Raw genomic sequence first — 24,996 nt, 5'->3', positions numbered from 1 at the left:
TTAATATCCTCTAAAAAGCAGAAAATATGACATGCCAAGAGAATCATAAGAAATTCATATTGTAGAGAGATAAAGAAAGCTCTGTCAGGTGAGGGTCTGCTCAGCCTCCCTTGGTCCCTAACGACCGTCTGCTTACCTCTGTGGGCTTAACCCTGCTTTCGACTGTTGGAATTGAGAACAAAATAAACCCCACTGAGTGTTGTGGAGAAAGCTGCATAAAGGGAAGGAGCTGGATTTTGCACTCTTCCCTGTATGTGGATGTATTTCATTTGTGCATACTGCTTTCGTGTGATGATGACAACATTCATCCCTAAATTCAGGGAAATCCTGGGGATTATTACTCACAGCACAGCTGAATGAGTGCATCTGGCCCCCTGTCCACAGTACTTTGGTGTTTGTGTTGCTGCTGCTGGTGTTTTTGCAAAAGGTTTTCTTACCTTTGGTTGAGGGAATGATTTTGGTGGACCTTTTTTGTGCTGTGTGAGCTGTGGGTCCTGAAACCATCCGTGCACAAATGGCTGCAACAGGACACAGACACCTCACTGCTGCTCCTCGCTGGCAGCAGCCACAGCTTCATCTATTGCACTAATTCTGTGTGCTGGGGGTATACATGGAGAGTGTTTGGGGGATTGCTTGCTGCAGGCATGCACAGAATGGGATCTTTATTTCTGTGCATCCAGTCTGCTTGCTAAGAGCCCTGCAGATGACTTCTGTACCTTCAGGTTACGTGGACTAGCTTGGAGGATTTCCTTGGCTTCAGAGAAGGCCTGGAGCTCAGCTGGCCCAGATCTGCTAGCAGTTCTGGAATGGTTGGCAACTTTCCCTTTCAGATGATGTTGTTTGGCATCATAGCCCCAGGTGAGGATGTGCACAAGCTGCTGGGAAGCTGGCCTGGGACTGGTGGCATTGATTTGGGATTCCTTGGGAAATGTTGATTGGTTTTGAACCACTGATCATCTGGAATCCATTTAATTCCTGCCAGGGAGAGGGAGAACAGAGTGCTTCAATTAGCTGATGCTCATTTTCAACCATGTTAGTTAATTAGTCCAAGACTGACCAGATGGGAAAAGATTGATCATAGTGCTTTCAGAGGCCCAGGACTGGAGGCTGCCCAGTTCAAGCATTTGGGAATTGATTTTTTTTTCTTCCAGGAGGAGGAAGGCAGGCGGGGAAGGTAGACTCCCAATTCTTTGTTCTGTTATGGGCAGGGTTAGGTGCTCATTAGGCTCACTTTGCAGCACACTAGCTGTAACCCAGCTGACTTTGCCACCTAGAAGTGGCTCTCATAAAAGAGACAGCTCTATCTCATAATGGATGTGAGCAAGAAATGAATTCAGTTCTGCAGGTACCGAGGTGTGTTTGCTGGAGAACTTGTACCTTCCAGGCTGCTGCGATGAACTCGCAGCCAGCAGGGGCAGGAGCATGAAGCCAAGCCCTGCCTGTCAGGCTTATAAAGGGCAGCAGGACTTTCTGAGGCACATCTGTAAGAAAGGAGCTCACGGTGTGGGCAGCACAGGGATGTGATTTGTGAGCGCAGACAGAGCTTTGGTTAAGGCAGGAAACTTGACAGGCTTTTCTATTCCAGTACAGCCTTCAACTTTCTCAGAGAGGGAGCTGTGGGTATGCGGTTGTGTTACATCCTGGACAATGATCACATACAAAACAGAAGATCTCATTTTGAAGTGTCTCCTATTCAGACAGGAGCATCTGCCCCTGACAGCGCTGCTCATGTCTTGCCTCCCATGGCAGAGAGACTCATTGCATTGTTTCCCCCGTCCGTTGATTTTTGGAGAATTTGGTTTGCTGTGTGTAGTTTCTGCTCTGATTCTCCAGACGCTTGAGTCCTCTGCCCAGGTTCTTTCAGGTTGCTCGCTTCCTCCAACATTTTCTGTATTGCTCTCCTGCTCACTACCCCACACTGACATGGTAGAACAGCAGCATCTTTTTGCAGCGTTAATTTTAATTAGTCTTTACCTTCCCTGGATCGCTATTTGCTCATCAGCTTTATGCAGGTGCACCTTTTACACTCTGTTGTTCCCCCCACTCACTGTGTGTTACTGTAGCACCCACCCCAGCAGCTCATGGGGTTTGTTTGCTGCTCAGATCCGTGTTTCCTCTGCAGCATGTAGAATATTTTTATGTTGGCTGATGAAATTTACTGGCAATACGTAAAGAACATTTTTAATGATGAGAGAAGGGAAAGATGAAGGTGGACACTTTCAAAGCTACTTCTGTGCCTTCAGTACTCTGAGCCCACTTCTTCAAAGGGAAATCAGCATCTGACTCCCATAGATGACTGTCAGGGAGTTTTTCCTTCTAAACATATTAAGACCAGAAATAGAGAAAGTATAAGACAAATAAGGAAGAGGATGCTGCAGTGTAAGCAAGCTTGTTTTTCCTTGTTCTGCTATACTTACAATGAGTAATTTGAGCACCAACTGGGAACAAAGTTGTATTAATTGTGCTCCAGAAGCCTGCAGATCTGCTCTCTGAATCTTTCATGTTGTTATACTCCTGTTCAGTGCCTTTGATAATTTCAGTGTCCTGTGTTTAGCTGGTAGGGTCCATAAACCTTGACTGATTATTTTTACATTCTGCATCTTCTCATTACAGCATGTTTACCTGAAACCCCGTGCCATGCTGTTCGCAGCAAGTTTGTGAAACATATCAAACCATCAGCAGTTTTCCTTCTTGAATTTGTGGAGAATCTAAAACCTGGTAATTTTTTCTCAGTTTGCTTTTTAACACCTGGTACCTTGACTTTTGCTTATGTGAGCTGCATCTTTGCCCATTTAATTAGCCTGTTGTTTGTATGCTGGATCTGACAAATTAAGTGTAACCAAAGCATGTAGTAGAACAGCAGTTGTTTGTAGTTGTGTATGTGACCTGTGTGAACCCATCAGCCCCTGATCAATGCAGGTGGTTCTGTATCAGTGGGACAAAACAATGGAAACATTTAAGATTTTCAGAGAACCTCTGCCTGGAATAGATAAGAGAAAGGACACCCCGTGCTCTTTTCTGGCCTTGAAAAATCACATCTTGTTCCATTCATGCACATTCAAAATATTTCAGTAATGAATATTCAGTTCCCTAATCCCAGCTGTTTTCTCCCCTTTCCCCCTGCCAGTGCTGTCCCATTCCCCCCCTCTTTGTGCCACAGCAAACATAAGCTACTTGTTCTCATTTTCATGACCTCTCCTCGCTCTGTTCTCTCTCAATTCATTACTGGGATGTTAGCTTCATGGCCCAGTAACACCAGGAGGCATTGCTCATCTATTACGCATCCAGGCTGCCGCATGCACCTCCATCTCCACTGCTTTGCCACTGCTCCTGCAGAGAGCAGCAGCCCATCTTGGGGGGCAGACACATTCTCCTATTCATGTATATGTCTGCTAATTCTACGAGTGCAAAAAGCCCTCCAGTTTTGCCTCCCTTCCTCTGGACTTTGGCCATAACCTTTCTACTGATGGGGAAACTCGTACCTCAGCAGCTGTCTCTGCTAACTGGCTCCCAATGCATGCAGCTTGGTTGGTTTTATTCTTTCATTTACTCGTTTAATGAGCTGGGAAATTATTCCTGTGCTCTTCATGCAACCGGAGAAGAAAGTGATTCTTTTGTAATTAGCTAATGCATCTATTTACGTGGTTGTTTTTTTTTAACGTGTTACCGTTAATCAATTAGCATTGTAGAAGTTAGTAGAGCTGCTCTGTGATGCTAAGCATTGTGTATTGATATCAGCTTAAACCACTGTTTCCCTCCACTCAGCCATTTATTGCAGAGTTAGCCTGCCATGCTGCAACATGGTGGTTATGGTGTGATTCATTGTGATATTTTCTAACACCCGCTGATTGCAGAAGGATTAGGGAAGAAATGAGGGAAGGTTATAACTTAATTTCATGTGTGAATGTCCACATTGGACCAGTTGGCCAGAGAGAGCATGAGGTGGCCATACCTTGAATCATTCCTAATGGTTTAAAAAGAAGACAACTGTGGACCATATCTTGTGCTCTACTGAATTATTTTCTTCTTCATCAAGGTAAATAATGTATTGAGGATCTTAGCAATGAGGCAGTTTTGCTTTATGTCAGTTTGATTCATGTTTTGCTGTTCTTTTGTTGCCCGGTGATGTCAAACATCCTCTTCTCTTCTTGTGTTACTTCCGTGAAGTGCAGATGTGAAACCGAAACCTGAGATTGTAATTTTTCAGTCATTCACTACTGCTCCTCACAGCAGTGTTCATCACTTCAATTACTATCCTTTCAAGAATGAAGACTGAAGAGGCACAGCAGCAGTGGTAGTAACAGCCAAAAGGCAAAAATGCCTTGCTCTAATGCTGGGCAAGAGACAGTGCTGGGTTGGTCCTGGAGTTGGTCTTCTGCTCCTTGCAGGAAGCAACGCAGCCCTCATCCACGTGCAGGATGGACAAACTATAGTCCAACATGGAGCAAACTGAAAAAGGTGCTTTGTTCTTCAGTGTGGTTTTATTTTGTTGGGATTAACCGTACTGCATTTCTGTTCATGCCATACCTGAGCAATGAATGTGGATCAAGTTGGTGCCTAGGGAAGTGCTGTTTCTCCATGAGAGACTCGAAGGCTCAGGAGGATCAGCCCATACCCCTGATCTTTAAGACATCGTGTTTTCTGAAGCTACGCTTTCTTGGCAAGTTAATAGCTTCAGATATATTAATTGCTTTTTTAACTACTGATCTATTATCAGAGGAAAGAATATGCTTTGGGCTGGACTGGGGTGTGCAGGAAGGTCATCAGAATTGTTAGAAAATGCAGTTCTTACATCCTAATGCCTGAAACTTCATTATACCAGAAACCCCCTCACTGATTGCAGCAGGGTGACTTGCCTGGCTGGCATGAAGGTGGCTTTATCTTAAGCTGCTTTTTTTTTTTGTATGCTTTAATAGAGTTCAGAATAGAAAAGCCTGAAAGAAGACAAGGAATTAAATAGTTGTCTCATTAAGCCTTCAGCATTTGCAAATAGTGCTTTGGTACAGTCTGACTTCCCAGTGGTAACTGCTTGGTATCATTTTGGTCATTAAATTACGCACTAAACCTTTCACTAAAGCTTTTCTTTAGTGTTTCTCCTTTTATCAACAGCTGTCACAGAAACTGGATGTAATGCTTTCTCATCATTCGGTAGCCCTCCAACACCTACATTAAGAAGTGGAAAGTGCAGTGGTGAATTATGAACCTGGAGAAACCTTCCTCCTAACACACATGCAGTGATCTTTATGGTGTGTGATGTATACATAAACCAAATCACTCCTCAAATTCAGAGGTAGCTGAACCTTTCCAGCTCAGCTCAACAATCATTTTTGTTGGAGATAATCTATCATTTGAAAACCTTGTAAGTGGAAATTAGCACACAATAGCCTGCCCACAGTCCAAAGCAGCGCTGTGGCTTTTAGATGTATACTGAATAGGCTCCTCTGAGAAAATGAACAGGCTTTTAACCATTGCAGGGATGAGAATCAATGGGTTTATCTTTGTGGCAGTGTCCACCCACCGTTTTCTTTATTCAGACAATTAAACAAAACGTTGCTGGGACCAAAGTGCAGATAAAAGAAACAGTTCATGCTCCAACAACTCTTCATTAATAAGTGCAGCTGGAATTGGTCTGTGAGAGTATGAGAGAGTGATAGTCACTCCTATGCTGCTGTCCCACTGGTAAGGCTGGAGCACCCCGGCAAGATATGCGGTTCCTGGGGACTGTGCCAAGGCACCTCTTCCCACTGGGCACGTGGTTACTGTCATCACTGTTTGCATGGCTTTAGGTATGCTCAGCATGCAGGAATCATGCTGCAGCACAGCTGTTGGGAAGGCCAACATGAGGGACCTGCGTGGGGTGAGGCAGTGAGATGCCTCAGCAGGAGCTAGCAAAGCATTCACTCTGGACGTACAGCCAGCTTCACAGCTGTCTCAGTGTCAGCTCTGAAAGCAGTAAGCACTGAAAACGTTATTGCCTGGTGTTTGCATTCAGAGCTGAGACATACCTCTAGCATGGCCATTAAGTAGACTGTGTGCAAGACAAGATAATGACATGCAATTTCTTGGTGCATTTTACTTGGCTGCAGCCCACGGCTGTGTTCATCCCCTGATTCTAGAGAAGATCCCACGGCCAGTGACAGCAGCACCTCCTGCAGCCACAGCTCTACAGAACTTCCTTCTGCAGGCAGAGGTGAGGAAAGGGCTTTGGAGCATCACCTACTGCCTTCGCAGAGGCATTTTAAGAGTTTTTATTCTGAGCTGTACAGCAAGCAGTAAAGTAATATACATAATAAGTAAAGAAATATTATGCACTTGAATTTTTAATTAAGTTTTATTTACAATGTTGTCATCCATTTTGAAACACTGAGAATAGCTCTACCTTTAATGCAGGAAGGATTTCCTTTATCTACATATTTCACAATAAAAAAGGAAAAGGAATATGGCTATTTTTACATTGTAAGTGCGTTTATGTCAAATATAAGCTAGATTTTATTTTTTAATGAAACTTAATTTAGCCTAGTTAAGAAACCAATAACCATATTTCCTAATTCAGTTTATTAAAGTAATAAACACAGCTATTCCAGGAAATGAAAACATTTCTGAATATGAAAAAGAGTTCTCTGCAGAAGATATTCAAGTGTGGATCTCTGACGTTTAGCACTAAAATTGTATATTTGGGTATAAAACAGGCTTCTATATATCGACGTGTTCTGGGCATCATCTGGTCTGATTGATGTGTGTGCATAATGCAGATTCTCAGCACTTCCGAGAACGTGGTTTGGTTGTTTTTTTGTTTTTTTTTTATGCTTAAGTTGAATTCAGATGTCTAATTTTAAGCAGCAAGATGATCACATGCTTGTACCTTGTTTTTGAATGTGAAGATAGCTTCAGCTGCATTAAGGAACCTGAAATGACGGGACCGGAATTGATATTTAATAATACACCAAGCTATAAGAATACTAAAGTACAACACAGTTATTAAGAAATGCCATTAGTCAAAGGCAGCAGTGTTTGTTATTTATTGCTGAATGCCTGAAGCTCCAATTAAAAAAAAAAAAAAAAGTAAAGAAAAATAACAAAAAACAAGATCCAGTGCCATCAGACTGATGTGGGAGTAACCGGGTTGGTTCTTGGCAGGCTCACATTATTTTCTGTTGAATGTTTTGCTTCTGTTGTCTCTGGAGATGTGCAGCAAGGTTTTGTCTGGGCTGGGGTCCCAGAGCTGCACTGCAGGAAGGTTCCATGCCCGCCCAGGAGATGGGTGCACTGCCTGACACAAGGGGAAATTACCCATTTAGTCCATAATGATCTTAGGAGAAGGATTGTCATTGAGCACAACCTTTTTGTAAATGCTTGCTTAGGAACGTAGGAAGCTTTAACAACCTTTATTGTACATCAACACACAAATAAAGAGATGAATCTTAAAGCTATGGAGATTTCAGGAGTGTATTTATGGATAAATGAAGGATTTTGAGCATCGATCCCAAATTTCTATTTCCACCTCTTTCTTAGTATGTCAGTCTCTTTAGTCTATGAAGTTGCCTCTTCTTTGTTAGGCTCTTGTAAAATTATTCAGAAAAGTTAAAAAATAAAATAATAATAATAATAGTAGTGCCAATGGTTTATCATATGTGCTTAGCAGAGACCCCAAGAGGTCACACACCTCCTGTGCTGCAGCATAGAAGCTCCGTGGGCACCTCAAAACCCATCACATCTACTGGGTACCAAGGAAATCCTGATCTCTGTGTTATTTCTATGTGTTGGATATTTGTATCACTTCCTCTTGGGATTCTCTCAGAATATTGGTTGGTTTCCCTTAAATAAGTGAAGAGGAAAAGGCGGTGAGCAGCTCTCTGTATGAAGCAGCCAGTGCTGGGTGGGAGCTGGGTGGAAACCTTTTCATCTGCACTGAGAAAAAAATACTTGGCAGAGCTGTGGAGTCTACCAGGAGATACTGGTTATTTCTAGAGCCCAGTCAAAAACCAGTATGAATCTGCATGCAATGTCTAGAGTTTCAGCAACTTTCAATCGCCCTCCAGGCAGAGCAGATCTGTTGAGCATGCTTAACAGGAGCACTCAGAGCAAAATGGGAGCAGAGGCAGCCATGAGAAACAGCCACTTGGTTCTGAGATGGCTCCCATAAAAAAATTATCAGTTAGCAGCAGCTGCTGAATGACACAGCACCACTGCCAAAGCACCCCTCTGCAGCACCTGCTCTCTGCAAACTGCTGCTTTTGGCAGTGAGCTGGGAAGTGTGCTGCTCATCCCTGCAGCTCCTGGTATCAATTCCTCAGCGTGGGGAAGGTGGGTGCTGCTCACGGGGGCACTGCTTTGCCTTTGATTGTGCTGACCACAGAATATCACCTGAATCCCTTTGCAGCAATGTGTGTGCAAGCTGTCTGTCTGCTGAGCTATGGCTTTTAACCCAGAAACCTTCCTAAACCATACAGTGAGGTCACTTCTTGTTTGTACTTCAGAGCAATGTTTGCTGCAGTTTATGTTTTAAGAAAAAAATATCAACACGCTGTAATACGTTTGAATAAAAGTGTTTATTTCCTGCTGGAATTTCATGCTGCTTGCGGATTTATGAATTGGATTTCCAAGGGATAGTACTGAGCTCAAAGCAATTTTCAAAGGGGCAGGCAGAAAGTCATTAGCAGTGCTTTGAAAATAAATTCTTCCTATTCTGCATCAGTGAGATTTGCGATCCCCGTTACGTATATTTTATTATGATTACTCACCGGTTATCTTTTTGGTACTATTAAAGTAATCTAGAAAAAAACGTATTACATATTATGCGTACCACTTGTATTATACCAACCTGCTAAGTAGGAACACAGGAACACTGAAAGAGAAATAGAAGTGGGAACAGATCTCCTGGGTTGGCGTATCCTGTCTCCTGCTAGCACATAGCCTAATTCCTTTCATAAACAGAAGTAATCTAAACCTCTGTGTCCTGTTAAATTCGAAAGAAAAGTGTTATTCTAGTATATCTGGAGATGATTAAAGTAAGCCAATAATAAATGTAATTATAGTGAATTATAATAGATGACATGGAGATTTTATCCCTACTTATCTTGAAGTTTTGGGGAAGAGTTTGTTTTGTTCTGTTTAGCTATCATTTGCTTCCTTGAGTATGTTTTGCTGAGGAAATAGAAATAACTTTAATCTTTTTCTCTTCCTTAGCCTCATGCAGGAGCAAGGCCATGGCAGCAGAGTGTCAGTGCATGGTGTAGGTGCCCAGCAGTGTGTGTCACTGGCTTCAGGCCCATTGCACGAAGCATCAGCAGATTCTCTACCAGCCTCACTGGAAACTTGTAAAGCTACTGCAACGTTTTCCATGTAAGTTTCGCTTATTTTGGACCATACAAAAGTTAAAGTCTATTTTACTTGAAAATAAACACCAATTCAGCAGTTTCTACTTCTGTTGCTACAGCATCCCCATCAAGTCTGAACAAGTATGGAGTAACCAGTGTTACTATGCTCTCTTAAATGGAGTGCATCTGTCCTGGTGGCTTTGTGCAGCCCAGGAGTGCCCTTCTTTAAGCACACCTTCTGTGCCTCTCCCCTCACTGCACTTGAAGTGCCTGTACTGGGTGTCCACTGGAAGATGAGCACATCTGTGTGTTCCAGCTGCACACAGAGTGCACAGGTGATGGAAAACAGAGTGGTGTAGCAGTTGGACAGATCTGCTGGGAAAGTTGTTACAACAGAGGTGCGATGGTAGAAGGATTAGCACAATAGAAACGTACTATAAAGGAAGGGAAGAAGGTAGCTAATCTGTATCAGAAGATTCCAGGTTCAAGGGGAAAGCTTTACCAAGGAGGGGTCTCCTGAAAGAGGTCCTTCCCCAGTGTCAGTCAGCCCATAAATGAGGTCTAAGAGGTGTGGAGTCTGGCTTCACCTGTGCTCTCAGGGCTGACTGGGTCTTTTCCCCAGGCGCTCAATCAATGGTTCAAGCTGTGACTCAACATTGCCATACATGTGGTCAGCAGGTCCTCAGGACAAGTTTGCTCTGAGATTTCTTCCTGAGCTTGCTGCTTGCTGCCATAGGTTGCGACCCACGTGTCAGATACAGACAAAGATACTGTGTCCACTTGTTCCAACAGCATCATCTTCAATTCTCATCTTACCATATAAATGAGTTCCTGTTTTCTCATGGAGCCTGAAAAATAGACTTCTCACTACCGCACAGAGCAAATAAGATTTGCTGCTATGTATCTGAAGTATGGTATTTATTTTAGGATACAACAAGGATTTCATCTAAAAATATTTTCCACAAAGTAGAGAGACGCGTCAGAAAAAAGAAAGTTAATTCCTCATTGCCTCGCCTGCAGCATTTGTTTTCTTCCAGCAGAACCCAGTGGAATTTAACAGCACAGTGGCTGAAGAGCTCTTTCAAATATGGAGAGAGCAAAATAGCTCCTGTAGTGTTTTTTCCTGGCTTGTTTTGGCTGTTACTTTCTGGTTGAGACTGCCTGAAGTGAGACTAATCAGCTATTCCTCCAGAGAGAAAGCAGGGCGACTGGAAATAAAAATAATAAATCATGGCATTTTACTACAAAGAAACAGTATACGTCAAGGGAGTGACTTTTACAACGTTATTTTGCTATCTTCAACAAAAACAAACTAGTGGAAGGAGAAGTTAATTCAAGTAGGATGTTCATAGCAAATTTTCACACGAATACTGCCGTGTCTATGCACACATTTACCACTTCAAATTGAAATTAAAAGTTCAGTTTGAGGAAGGGCTTTATCTTTCTTTTGTCCTGTTTTCTATACCTTAATTAAGGGAGATTATTTTTTCTTATACAGAAGAGCACTGCAGCTTATTATTAACAAATGGGCATCTTTTGCTATGGAGAATTAGAGATACCAGTCACATTAATTGCCATCTTAGTTCACTGTGTACCAAAGCCTACATTTCATTTTAGATCAAGTCATTTTTTTTTTATTTGGATTTCTCTAAATGCAGCTCAGATGATTGAATACTCAATAATATGAGTAATTTGGATCCACTTTCTAGTCAGCTGCAGAAGTTTTAGAGAAGTGGTTTTCTTATGACTTACCCATTTGACCTAAGCAAGAAAGCCACTGTCTCAAACACTGTTATTTCTCAGCCGCTTGGTTCTAGGTCTTGGCATTTGCTATGTCTATGCATTCTGTATCATAGTGGAAACCAATATCCAGATGCTCAGCTTGGAAAAGGAGGAGCGCACAGCTTCCTAGAGGCAACTGATGGCGTGAGGAACGTGCAGTGCTGCACTGTGGGGTTACACAAGCAGCATGAGGTCATCAAACTGAAAGACTGGAGTACAGGTATCTGAAAGGTAACATGAATGCTAAATTCATTCGTCCAAGGTATACCTTCATCTCATGGCTTTTTGCAAACCTGATAAATTCTTCACAATCGGTCCCAAAATAGAAATAGCAATAGGAATCAGTGAAGTTGTAAGCAAGATTGCTTGTAAGAATACCAACGTGTTTCTCCTGCAGGAAAATGTTTCTGCAGTAAATTTCAACTTTCCACTGCTATTAAGAAGAAAAAAAAAGAAAGAAAAACATACATATATGTATATTTTTACATATCGTTGTAGAAGAAACTACTTTTCTTTTTTTTCATGTGTCCCCAGGATAGCTTACCCTTAAAGCAGCTGTTGCTGAATGATTTAAATCTAACTGCAGAAAGTATCAGGTGATTACGATTTTCTGAAAATGTGAATTGAATTAAAAAGTTGTCATGCGACATTAACTCCAGTTGCTGAATATCATTTTAAAAATAAGTTTCTAAACAGCAAAATGCTCAAACACGTATCAACACATGAATAATTCTGTTAGTTTCAGTAAGGAAACTAATTATGGATCCCCAAGTCCGCAATTTAACAAGGCAAAGCGGTAGTGGTCATTACTGTGTTATCATTATTTAACCGAGTTACAAATATTCCTCTGGTTACCCTCTGGAGGAGATGCGTGAAGGCAGAAAATGCCAGATGCACATTACATTAGCCTAAAATGAGAGACACCGATCCACACTGCTCCAAGAAGTGAGATTGGTTATCCATAACCGCTAGATGTGCTTGAGGCCATGAGTATCTGAAAAAAAGCACCTCCTTGCTGAAGTTCCATCTTGATAGAAGTCACATGGAAGTCAAATTTCACTTCTGTCGCCTTCCTGTGCTGCTGTGATGCTCTGTCCTGGATGCTCCTTCCCTACTGTGCCAAGCAGCCCACCCGCTGAGCATCTCACAGCAGGATGGGTCCATGCTGCAATCCGTATCGCCTGCAGCCGTGCTCCTCTGCTGCAATTATTCAGCCAGCACTCTCCTGCGTGATGACACGCCTTTAAGTCAAACACTAATTATGTGAGCGGTGTGTTTTGTTCCAGACTTTGTAGTACCCGGCTTCAGAGTTTGTCAGGACCAAAGCAGCTGTGCGAATGCGTCGTCGTTCCTGATTAGGCACTTCTGATGTTCAGTCTCCTAATCTGAAGAAAGTCAGGTAAAGTGAAACGATGGAAGTTTGTTAATATATTAAAATGAAATGCAGGATAAATTTCCCAGCTGGAAAGAAGAATCAAACTTCTTTTTGATAGCATTATGAAAAATACTCTATGTTCCTTTTCCAGCAGCTACCTTTTAATTGCAAACAATTCAACACAGTTGTTCACATCAAAAACGATTTAGGATTGTTCTTGAATCTAATAAAATGAGTGAAAATGTTGCATTTTTACTGCTGGAGCTCCAACTTTAAACTGTTTTAATCATTTGATTATTAACCTTGACATAAAAAGTGACAGGAGATTTTAATTGCTTAATAGCTCAGAGGAATGCTGGCTTTTGAGTGGAGTTCATAAATGTGGCTTAAAATTGATATATGTGATGTTCAGGCCAGTCAATGCAATATCCTTGAAGGATAAGGAAAAATAGCTTAAATAGGAGGATTCTCTGTAGAAATGAGATTTTGCCTAGGATTGTTTGTGTTACCACACCTCCAGATGCGTTGCTTTTTACAGCTGATATATTCCAGAATGATGCTTAATTATTTTAGCATTCTATTCTATCAGAGGACATAGGGAAAGCCTTCTGCCATTAGAAAAAATGCATATGTGTACATGTGTGTGTGCAGTCAGAACTCTAAGTCAAGAAGAACAAACATTATGCATCTATATGCAGCTAAATTATGCATCCTCTGTATTGTTTGTGGATGTTACTGCTGTCAGTCCCATGGAGCTGGCAGCACGCTCATTGGGGAGGCACTTCGTTTTATGTGTCTCTCTCTTTGCTTTATGACAGAAGTGATTTTATGCACGTACTGTTTGCAGCTTCTTCCCTTTGGCACTTTCCACTGGTAAAATGGACCACATTCCTTGTAGTCCAGCTGCTGCTCATACTGAATTCACTACATTCATCCCTATTTATCTCTTCTCCCTAAGTTCTACAGAATACAACTTTCTAGGATAGCTTTTATTATCCTCATGGTGATCATGTTGTTCTCTCCAGCCTTGGGCATTCATTTCATGTCACATCTTTCAAGGCTCCTTCTGGTGTTGAACCAGTCGATGGTTGTAATGTTTGAATAATAAACGTCGTTTGTCAGTTCGAGTAAATAACTCCATCTCTATTTTTTCATATTACCGTTCTTTTGCTCAGCCTAATGATCTTGATCTTTATAACTTTGTCAACAAATGGAGTGGCCAAACGGCCCCTCGCTGTAATACATTTCTCTGAAGAGAGCTGTGCTTCGTGCGTGTTTGCTTCCCACTTGGTTCAATTTGTTACAGCGCACTCTCAGTCTTTTATTCAGTGTCAGTTGCAGCAATATAACAAATAGTTCTGCTTCATCCCTTTTTTTTTCCTAATACATGATCTACTGAAAATAAGTCACAATGGTATCATACATACAGCTCCTTAATTTTCCTTTTGACATACTGGTAGTGGCCTATTTTCTTTTTCACTGAAAACACCTTTAACCTTCATTTGCTAAAAACTTCTATTCCTTTTTCTAATTTACTGGGTATGAGTCAATCTATATTTTCAATCTCTTTTTAGGTGTATGTGCACATATATACACATATTCACATTTATCTGTGTGTACACACAGGGAATTTTGCATCATTGTGTCAGCAAGATCCTGCACTTCATCATCTGTCCAAGAAGAGAACAGCAAAGCTGAGCAAGGTCAGAGAACTGAGCCGTCCAAGGAAGGTCCTTGCAGGTCTGCTGAGACACAGATGAAGCTGGACCAACAAGCAAAGCAGTCGCTCTGTAGGTTGATGCTGAAGAAGACCCAGGAATGTGTAAGTCCTTGCGTGGTGTAAGTCATTCATGTTTCAAATCACCATTAGCCGTGTCTGTATTGGCCTAGTAAAAAAGAATAAATTCTAGGATTTGGTAGACAATTTCTTTGTTTCAAATTCTGTCATTTCATTCTGTTTTATCCTTGCAAAATTGTCAGCTTAGAGCTTATAAATGCATATGTAAAGTTGTGGTGCTGTGTAATAGGGTGCCAGGAGAAAAAGCTGAGGCAGCCAATGGAGATTTTAGAGAAACGGGAACGTGAGGACAGTAGTGTTCATTTTCCACCCCTAGGAAAACACGAATATATTATTCTATGGGTTGTAAAGGTTGAATAATGCCACTTCCCCTCTCCAAAGCGTTCAGGAAACGAGCCTGTGGAAATTAATGGATGTTTTGCCACTGCCTTCCTTGATTGGGCCCCAGATAAATCGTGATTCATGGAGCCTCTTATGTGGTAAATGTGAAAAATGAAAATGACCTATCCATTAACTTAATCATCATTCCATCCCTTCTCTAAGGCAAATAAAGTGTTAGATGGAGGCAGATGTTGTTGTAATTGAGGTCTTTTTTCTTATTTGAAGAGACCAATTTCTAAAGGTCATTGATGGAACTTGATGGAAATAAGCCTTTAAAGTGTGAATATTGATGGCTGAATAAAGTGAGTCTTCCAGGAGGAAGACTGCAAAAAACCATAACTATTTTTTAAAAAATTATGGGTCAAATTCTTCTTCCACTCAGGGCACTGTAAATCTGAAGTCATCTGAAGAAATCATTGACTTCTGTGTAAATGAGGGCACAGCCTTCTTCAGCAGAATGAACTTAAGATTTTTATTCTCATAGAGGAGAACAGAACAAAATTTACTATGATTTTGTCGCAGCCCTGACAGAAGGGGAGTGATTATGACTGTCAGACAAGGAAGTTCCTTTATTCTCCCCTTGGATGTGCCTTGCTTCAATAACCCATGTTGTGCCTGGCAGGCACGTGCCCCAGCACAGCTGCAGTTCAGAAGCACCTTTAGACACTATCTTGAATGTTCTTCTAGAAAAACAATTAGGCAGAGCTGAGCTTCTGTTTTAAATTTGAGGAGAGACTGTATCTTCAAAGGTATTGAAGAACACAGATCCCCAAATAAGTATATTGTCTGTCATTCCAGTACATTTTTGTAAAAGAGAAATTGTAAGAGAAAAATAATAGTAATTGGTAGCTATCATGCGTTTATTTTGTAGTTTTTTTGCTTCTATTAGACACTTATTTTGATATATTTTATTTGCACATAATTGATAAATATTTATGTAAATAACATGTAGATTTAAAAAGATAAAAACAGTATCTTAGCAAAATTACAGATTTGTAGAACAAATGTTTATGTATGCTAGAAACTTTGGATGGATGTCATTTTTAATGCCGTTCTGACACAGTCTTAACTGTCATAGCACAAGCAGCCCTACTAAAATTCATCTTCTTTGGACAGCTGCTCTGGTGTGATACCTAGCAGATAAAAGAAATCAAGGAGAAGATGCAGGATAGCCTGGAATACAGGAATGAGATATAAAACATCACAAGTAACAGTTTCTCTTTCAGCCAAAAAATAAGAGGGGGAGGTCAAACAAGTTCATCCTTCTGAGAATAACACATAGCTCAACTAGGCAGCCCCTCTCCAGGCAAATGGAAGATAAACTTACCGATATCCGAGGAAAAAAAGGATGGATCGATGATGAGAATTATGCTGTATGATAGCAAGCTCTAGTGCCATGGAAATGGAGAGCAGAGCAATAGAGATGTTTTGAGTGGGAAAAACAGGGGAAAGCTGGCAGGAGAAGGGATTATCACCACGACAAGGGGTGACAGCTGGGAGGATGCAACTGCAGCTTGGCCTGCCTGAGAAACGCACAGTCAAAATTAGCTAGGCAGGGAGACGTGCACAAAAAAACAAGATTGCAGAGGAAATGAAGTGTGTCAGGAATTAGAGATAGTCCAGCAAGCAAAACAAATGCAGATGAAGTTAAAAAACAAAAAACAAAAAAACAAAAACAAGCACAACAGAACTTTACAGGTGTGCATAGCTTTCAGTGCGTTTGTATGGCAGAAAAAAAAATGAATTGTCTTTAACTGATTTATGGGAACTCCTCAAAGACAAACACAAGTAATCGTTGTTTCAATAACACTTACTACAGGATACTGCAGCCTGACTCTGGTTTGATTCTTAGAGGAGCTGCTTGCTTTTCAAGTAGCTGCAATCAACTCCCAAGACTTTATATAATGCAGCATTAAGTAGCAATGACTACTTCGTTTTTAGCACTCCTGAGTTCCCCTATTATCATAATATCTACACTTCACATAGCTACTAATTCCACTTGTGTTACTGCTATACAAGAAACTATGCAGTACTTGTGTTAGGCTTTTTGCAAGGTTAAAAAGTGCAAAGTAAAATCCTCCATCATTTCTTGGGTAACAACCGCTTTGCAGAAGTTCAATTTTTCTAGTCATAAATGCCATTTCTAAGGTAAATATGCTCTTGTGTTAGATAACAGGAATAAATAATGTTTACATAATTTATAGAATTAAGTAAAAACGATTTTACTAAATGATGTTTTGGGAGGCTCTTACATCTAACTACGTCCTGAAGTGGTGGCTTTTCAGTAGTCTGCACTGGGTAAGCTTATGTCTTTTTCCTCACACATGTAAAAGAAAGATTGTGAAAAACCTTTAATGCCTTCCAGTAGCTGTAAGCACTTCTGAATACAGGGCCATCAGCAAATACACATGCACATTAATGCAATCTGCCATGCTAACTTTTCAGTATGAGATGTTTGGTCCTAGCAAGGTGGGCACAGCACAATTGCCACAAGAATCGAAGGTCTCCATCTTGCTTTTAACATTGAATAATCCCTGAAATCACTTTCTCTGTCTTTAAAAATCTATTTGGTCAAGTTTTCCCAAAGGTGCATAGAAGGTTATTACATGAGGCATTAAGTTGCTGTGTATTTTCTAGTTGGGCACCAGCCATCACTCTAAAATGAGGACACTTATTTGGCTGTGCCTAAGGTTTTCATGGCTTCAGTTACCATCTTCTGAATGAATACCTGCTGACAAAACTAACAGGCTCCTGCAAAAAGGTTCATCTTTAGTACATCCATCAAGCTTTCAAGCAGTGTTCAAAGAGCACTTTCAAAATCCCTACATTTTTGCAGTTCATAGGGAATTTGATTCTTATTGCACAAAGTGATCTTTTGCCCACTTGTGTGCACAGATTTCTTTATTTTGTAGCTGGAAGGTATTTTTCAATCTTGTCTGGAGTCCAATATATGGGAAAGTCAAAGTGTAGCAGAAAATTAGATTCAAGGGTAGATTTAGTAGCGTTGTAACTTTAATCTGGTCATAGTTCAAAGCTCATCATTACTTAAGAGAAAGAATAATAATAATAAAAAGTATTATTTGATTTCATCTTTCTGCAACCAGAAAGAGTGCATTTTGGTCATGATTTTGGTATATAATGACCAAAAGTTGCACGGAATTCAAGCAGCAGCACTCCAGTTAGTAGAGGAGCAAGAAGTGGCAGCTGGCAAACATTTGTTAACCTATTAGGACATTACTAAAACTGTTTTCTAGGCACCTGCAAATATTGGCAATATGGTTTTGCTACAATTCTGAATATATCAGTTTGAATTCAGACCATGTAGTGAACACGTATGACTTGGTGTAGAAGTGCCTGGGTTATAACTCAAATGATATCTGCTGTTTAAACAGATTTTGTATCGTCTCCAAAGCCTGTGAAGCATGACTTGTCTTTATTATTATTATTATCAGCCTTTATTGCTGGACATTTTCCACTGACACGTTTATATAAATGCAAATACAAAAATGTGAAGTGTTTAACCTTCTATTCAATGCCCGTGATTCACTTAGCGCGTGCAAGAATCCTGAGAGTTGTCCATTATGTCCTCAACTCTTCCAAATTTCCCTTCCTGTCCTTCACACCTAAGCCATCTGTTTGTCATTTCTTGGCACCCTCCATACCTCTTTCACAAACAAACCATCTGCTCAGTGCCTTTAAACTTCTATTTACCATACATACTCTTTTATCTATTTTACAATTCTTTGCATATGTCAAAATTTTAATTACATAGTCACATATTAGGATGGCGTCAGCTTAAGGGCTTTTTCTAACAAGTGTCTGTGATGGGCTAGAAGGCATTTGAAATGTATTGTATCAGTCGCTGATATATGATATTTATGAAAAGTGCAACAAATTTTGAAGTGAAGAAGCAGATGATGCATGAAGTCAGTAATTGTTCCAAGACACCCCCAAGTGATTGATGTCTACATAATTCCGTAAATGCTATTGCTTTATTAAAATACAATAACAATATTAATTTATATGAAAATTCAGTTTGGCTAACAACTAATGCATTTAAATTTCATATAATCTAATGCAGTCCGATCTCCTGTTAGGTTGGAAAGAAGGAGAAGCTTCTTACTGGAAATTTACTACATACCTCAGGTCTTACAAAATTTGAGAAGATATGAGAGATTTTTATAAATGCTACAAATATAATTAAGATATTTTGAAGAAAGAGAGCAAAACTGATCTTCCTAAATGCAAAACAGCTAAGAAAATTAAAAAGTAACAGTCACGGTACAAGCACTGTACATACATAATGCTTACAGACATACACAGTGTTTGTTCATTACATTCAGATGGGGTTTCATTCACCCAGGGGAAATATTTTTCATCCAAACTCCTGCAGAATGTTACCTGCACTTTCAGGGTGAGTTTGCTTTGTTATACCATTTTAGGATGGTGCATAGTTTGTGTGATGCTCAGGACAAGATGAAGTTTTAGAAGAGAAGGAAGTGGCAGATCTCTTGCCACATGATCTGCAGTACAGAAGAAAGAGGAATGACGGAGCATTAGAGGAGTGAGATTCCCTTTTGCTGGACTTCAAGGGTTTTCCCTGCATCTACCCTGTCTCCTCCTAAGTCATGAGGGTTGTTCAACTTGTCTGTGAAAGGGAAGCACATACAGCAGTGCAAAGTACATTGGTAGGGAAGTGTTTGGAAAAACAGCAATCTTGAGATAGATGAACAGGATCAGCACTAGTAGAGTAAGGGCTCCCACTGAAGCATGTGTGAGATGAGTCTGGTTGCACCAGGGCTTGTCCCAGTTGAAGGGGTGAATTGAGAGTTACCCTGGCTCACTTGCAGTGACTGCAATTGGCTTTTTACATGACCAAGATATGCCACAGAGACCTTTGTTTTCCCATCTGCTTGCAGGGAGGACTGAGAGCTACATAGAAGTCCTGCAGAATAGATCCTAATCAAAATAACATTGATTAAGTACAGAAACACTTCCCTGTATCTAAATGAGAAAAAAAAAAAAAATTGAAATGGCTTAATTTACTGTAAGTACAATTCTAGGAAACAGTTGTTGAAATTCAGCTGCTTATGGCAGCTACATCTCTAACTGAGCAAAGAACCACTCCAAACCACTTGACAGTAAATTGATCTGTGTATGTATTGCAGGTGGCTTCTCCAGAGCAGACATGCATACAAGCATGTCTGAAAGCCAACAGAAGACCAGTGGGTTCATAAAGATGACTTTTCCACAGACATTGCTGACATTAAGTCAGTACCCAAATAAACCCGATTCAGTCTTAAATCATCCCATCCTGAGGACTCCATTGATAGATACACACGTGACCCATAGGCCATTTTGTATATCATTTCCTTCAGGATAGCTGAGAGATGGGATCCCATGGAGGATGTCAACGACAACTAAATCCCAACAGGGCAATTGCATCTCTGTCCTTTTGTTTTATCCCTTGGCACTTCGCTATGCTCATTGTGTGGTACCAAGCACCCCAGTACTTCTGAGAGCAGGGGTGGCTGTTGTTGCGTGAGATAAATCACATATTTCATACTTCCTTGCCTCTTAGTTCTGTGTGCTGAGTGATGTGTTCCTTTGTGAAATTTTATTAGCTTGACTAGAGTGAGCAGCTGTCCTAAGTCTAAAATTACATAGTGTTGGAATGTTACCAAAACAACTATTCTAAGCATGTAAATGGGGGAGACAATCTCATCTTCTTTGGATTTGATTGATTTCTTTTTAATTGATTAAGGTAAATAACTAAAGCCTGGAAGAGCTCTAAAGGAGCCGCTATACTTTATATGTGAATTATCCCCCTCAGCTTTTAATTATGCCTGTCTTTTTAATAATATAGCTTTTGATATCATAGACAACCTGGTAGAAATTTGAATATCTCCATCTAATACTATTGTGTGCATCTTGCAATGCAATGATGGCTTCTTTACAGAAATTAAAGAATCCCAGTTCCTCATTATACTTTTTAAAATTCTTAAAAAGATTGGCTGTCATGATCCCTCAATTTACCATCTGATGTTCTGCTTCCTAACCAGGGCTGCACAAATTGATGGTAACGGATTTCAGTCATCTTCAGGCAATGCAATTTCTCTCCTCCACCTATTCAAACAGTAGGGATTATACTCATAAAGCAGATCAATCAATACTACCTGACTTAATACCCTATTTTCAGTTGCTTTCAGATCCTCAAATTTAATCATGCAGCCTGAAGATTCAGCAGCTTTGTTTTGGAGAAATTTCAATTGAAAAAAAAGAAAAAGAAAGCTATTCATTTTGGAAATGGGATTAAGGAAAAAAAAAGATACCATATTCTTTACATAAAAGTTCTTATAAATTTTGAGCTGAAATGCTTTAATATTTCTTTGACTTAAATGAGTGGCTTGAAATGCCTTTTTATGTTCTGCAGAAGTTGATAAAGGATACTAGACAACAAAATGTATTTCTTTCAATATGGAATTGTCTAAGTTACAGATCTGAATAGAGAAAACTCATTAGATAATAACTCTTTCTGGGATGTCTATGTTGGTTAAATCAATGCTTTCTGTACTGTTTCTGTACCAGTAAAACAAGAGTTTAGAATCGATTGATCTATATTTTCTCACCAAATATGATATAAAAATATAAACTCCTGTGATATATCTATTCTTTTCTTATTGCATATATACAATGGATTCATACATATTTTATGAAAACCTTTCACCAAAAGCTCTTGCAATCCTATAAAAATGCCTGCTTGTGATTTTTGAGACACAGAAAGATTGATATTTGGAAGGATGGTGGACTTCAAAAATAACTTTGGATTTTCTGACCTGCTTCATTACTGTGCCATGTTGTAAAATCAGGGTGGCTTGGAAGTGCATCAGGTGAATGTCTTAGAGACATTTGAAGTCCAACTGTTTGAATAGCTGCCAAAACTTGTTGGAGGAACTTCCCTAGGTCCAAACAGGAATCCAACCCTGGTCAGAGAGGGTGTCAGCCTTCTCAGCCTAAAAACAAAGGATAAATGTGTGCTGTAAAAGTACCTGTTTCTTGCTTCTTGACTGTTCCTATCATTATTAAATCATTTTCCTGCTTTCCAGCTCTCTGTGATCAGAGGGAAGCACTTGCGTCATTTGTTATTAATGTTTTTTCCATCCATTCTAGTTGCTACAATAGCTGCATCATCAAGAGGTTTGAAGTTTGAACAATTAAATCGTGATTTTCTTTAAGCATGCATGAAACATCACAAAAATCCAGCTGTGTGAACAAAGTAAAGAATCATCTTTGAGAGCAAATGCTGTTTGCAATCTTACAATTTGCAGACTAAAAATTAAATGACTATTTTTATCCTCCCTTTTCTGCCAGACACTAACTAAATTTGTCACAGTAAGCATGCTTAGGATTAAAATTTTATTGATTTTTTTTTTAAAGGCAAAATTAAATACAAGTGCATAAAGTCTTCATAGCTGCTTTAGACTGTAGAAGACATCCTGGCCCAGATTCCAACTCCTCCCATCTGTAGTTCTGCTGCTTAGAACTCCCAACCTCAATCCTGGTGACAGATATAGATCCACCGTGGCAACCTGGCTCATGGTCTGGGCCACCAAAGTCAGGTGGGGGCAGAGGGACTCGTAAGGGATGGAAAAGTGTGTGAGAGAGAGACTGGGAGAGCCTCTGTTGAAAAGGAGTCACCCAATGGTGGGCATCACCCACAGGTTAGTGGGAATGGTCATCAGCCTGGGAGCAGGACATAGTGTTGACAGGGAACGGATTAATTCAGTGTTTGATGTAAAATGTTTCTGTTGGTGTATTTGAAAGGATAACTTAAGGATTTTGTTTTGTCTCGTTTTGTTTTGTTTTAATTTTCACTGGATTAGTCTTGCATTTCTGTGCGATGTCCTCTATGCCCTTCTTAGCATTCGCTATTTACAAACTGGGATTTTTAAGGTAAGAGAAAAAGCAGGAATATTTTAAGAACTACTGTTTTCTGACTCCCTTGGTAGGCTACTTTCCAAGGAGGTTACCCACCAGCTTTCTGTGAGATTCTAATCTTGTTCTCTTGAAGAGAATCCTGTGGTCTTCCGTAAACTAGACAATATTGAACGCCAATTTTTAACTAGTTTGTCAAATATCTCATTGCTGCTCACTATCTCAGATGTTCTTTGGGTTACTGTGAAAGGCCTTGGACACCTTTTGTATTACAGATTCAGCAGATTTATGGTATTTTGGTGTACTTACAAGAACATAGAAAAGTAATGGTGTTTGCACCATAGCATTTGCCTGTGACTAAAGGAAATTAAGCCAAATGGAGTCTTGTCTTGTGTACTCCAGTAGGTACAGCCGAACCCTTGAAAATTTCTATATGTCAGTGAAATTAGTCTGTAGCCACAACTGCTAAGAGTTCCAACTCTGCAGCTGTAATAAGGGGAAAAGTAATCAGTTTATGATGTCGTTTCTCACAGGTAAGAGTGAAATATTTGAATGCAATCCAGAAAGATGCGCCAACCTACAGCAGCCAGTGAGACATATGTGCTACCTACAGCAAAGGCTGTTCCATAGCTCTCACAGAAACACTTCAAACAGGTCCAAAACATTGGCACTTGCAGTAGTTCCTCTTGCTCAGGAAGATTACCTAACTACAAGGAGACAGAAAGAGGCAGTGGATTAAAGAGGCCTGCAGGGAATTCCTGATTCCCATGCAACTTCATACAGAGGAATTTTTAACAATGGAGGCAAATAGAAAATAAATACTGTTAGAAAGTACTTTGTTATGTAAAAAAATGAAAACCAAATTGAAGTATCTTCTTCCTGAAGCGATCGGGATTTTTCAGATTTCTCTTATGAACTGAATACAAGGCGTGCAGCCTGCCCAGCAGCATCCTGAGCCTGAAATACCTTAATCTCTCTAGTGCTGAGTGCAATCTGTGGTACCAGCTATGCTGGGGAAGGTAAGAAATTTTCCATAAAAGATTCCCAATGTCAATTAAAAATTCTGCATTTGCTTCTTAGTTTATCTGAAACTGAAGAAGGGAGCTCTCTCTTGCAGTCAAAACATGTCATCTGCATATTCTCACACAGAAAGCAGTGGAGGTTCTAAAGCCTATCTTAGAGTGTGTTTGATTTCCTGGCTGCCTTATTTGTTTACAACAATGCTCTTAAAATTGTCTCTACCATCTGTGTGGTTTCTAGTTGTTTGAATGAGAATGAGATATTAAAATGCCATCCAGATGTCTCGTTGCATATCAGCATTAACATATTATGCAAATTGTCACAAGGATAGGTTTTTTTCTTCTTAAACAAAACAATATTTTTAGATGGAATGGAGAGAAATAAATCTGCGAAGGATGACAAGGAAAAAATGCGCTGAGCATATTCAGCTGAACTTTTCAATCATTTTTTATGAAAGGGTTAGGTACAAAGTGTCCTTAGTTTTTGGGGTTTTTTTTGCCGTAAATCTGTAGAAGAACAATTGGGTGAAAACACAGTAATAAACCAACAAAGTATTTCTAAACCCAAATGTCTCAGAATATGAATTCAATGAAGTGAAATACAAAACTTGCCTCTGTGTATTTATCTCACAAGAACAGGACTTTGTGAAGAATGATAACAAATATCTGCTGGCTACTAAGCATCCAATTTAAAGAAATCTTTGTCTCTTATTCTGCAGATATTTACATTTGGAGATAAGTCCACAGAATCAACAGTGCAAGGCCAGACCTGTGCCCTCATTGTTCTCAGATATAAGAAGAGATGTCTGGAAATTAAAACAAGTGTCTTTATACTGTTTTCTTGCATCTTGATTCCTACAGCTAAGAACAAACGTGTTATTGCCCGTGTTTTCCTTAGAACCACAGAACGCCTTGAGTTGGGAGGGACCTCAAAGATCATCCTGTTCCACTCCCACACCATGGGCAGGATTGCCAACTTATTCAGGTATTTTTATGGACACAGAGCAGCATATGGTTGGTCTATAATTCCTCATCATTTTTTAAACATATTGCTGTTTTATTGTTCTTTTTGATTCTTACTTTGTCTGTTAGCAGTGGCATATAATCTTCACAAAGAGAGTTTAAACTGCGGGCTTAATCCACAGGGAAATGGAGAAGAAAGGATTGAACCTGAGCTGCTGCTACTGCTGTGCAAGGACAGTCCAGTATGCAGCAGATCAATGATAACACAAAAATTGGTTATTAATAAGTAGGCTGAGAGTCCTGTAGCACCAAGTGCTATATACATTATAGCAGAATATATGCATTATCCCACCGTGAGAGTGATGAAGAGACTTGTAATGATCATTTTCAAATGTCAACCTAATGTCACAACAGTGGGAAAAAAAA

The 24,996-nt window shown here is 40.0% G+C and overlaps 1 long non-coding RNA gene across 8 annotated transcripts in view; it reads left to right on the top strand.

Moving 5' to 3' along the window:
* LOC104913201 overlaps positions 1-24,996 on the top strand; it is a 102,388-nt gene that overhangs the window by 53,395 nt on the left and 23,997 nt on the right. For 3 of the 8 annotated variants that reach the window (XR_002119688.1, XR_795206.2, XR_002119687.2), the window contains exons 2-6: positions 9,187-9,342; positions 11,174-11,330; positions 12,386-12,498; positions 14,101-14,296; positions 24,469-24,592. This is a non-coding gene — a long non-coding RNA (uncharacterized LOC104913201). Of the gene's footprint in view, positions 1-761; positions 859-2,613; positions 2,719-9,186; positions 9,343-11,173; positions 11,331-12,385; positions 12,499-14,100; positions 14,314-24,468; positions 24,593-24,996 lie in introns of those variants that run through there. The other 5 variants (XR_004161343.1, XR_002119684.1, XR_004161344.1 and 2 more) reach the window with 4 other exon arrangements.

Source organism: Meleagris gallopavo, chromosome 14, assembly GCF_000146605.3.
Source record: "Meleagris gallopavo isolate NT-WF06-2002-E0010 breed Aviagen turkey brand Nicholas breeding stock chromosome 14, Turkey_5.1, whole genome shotgun sequence".
NCBI classification, from domain to species: Eukaryota; Metazoa; Chordata; class Aves; order Galliformes; family Phasianidae; genus Meleagris; species Meleagris gallopavo.
Note: the sequence above shows the minus strand (reverse complement) of the source record. Positions and strands in the feature narration are given on the sequence as shown.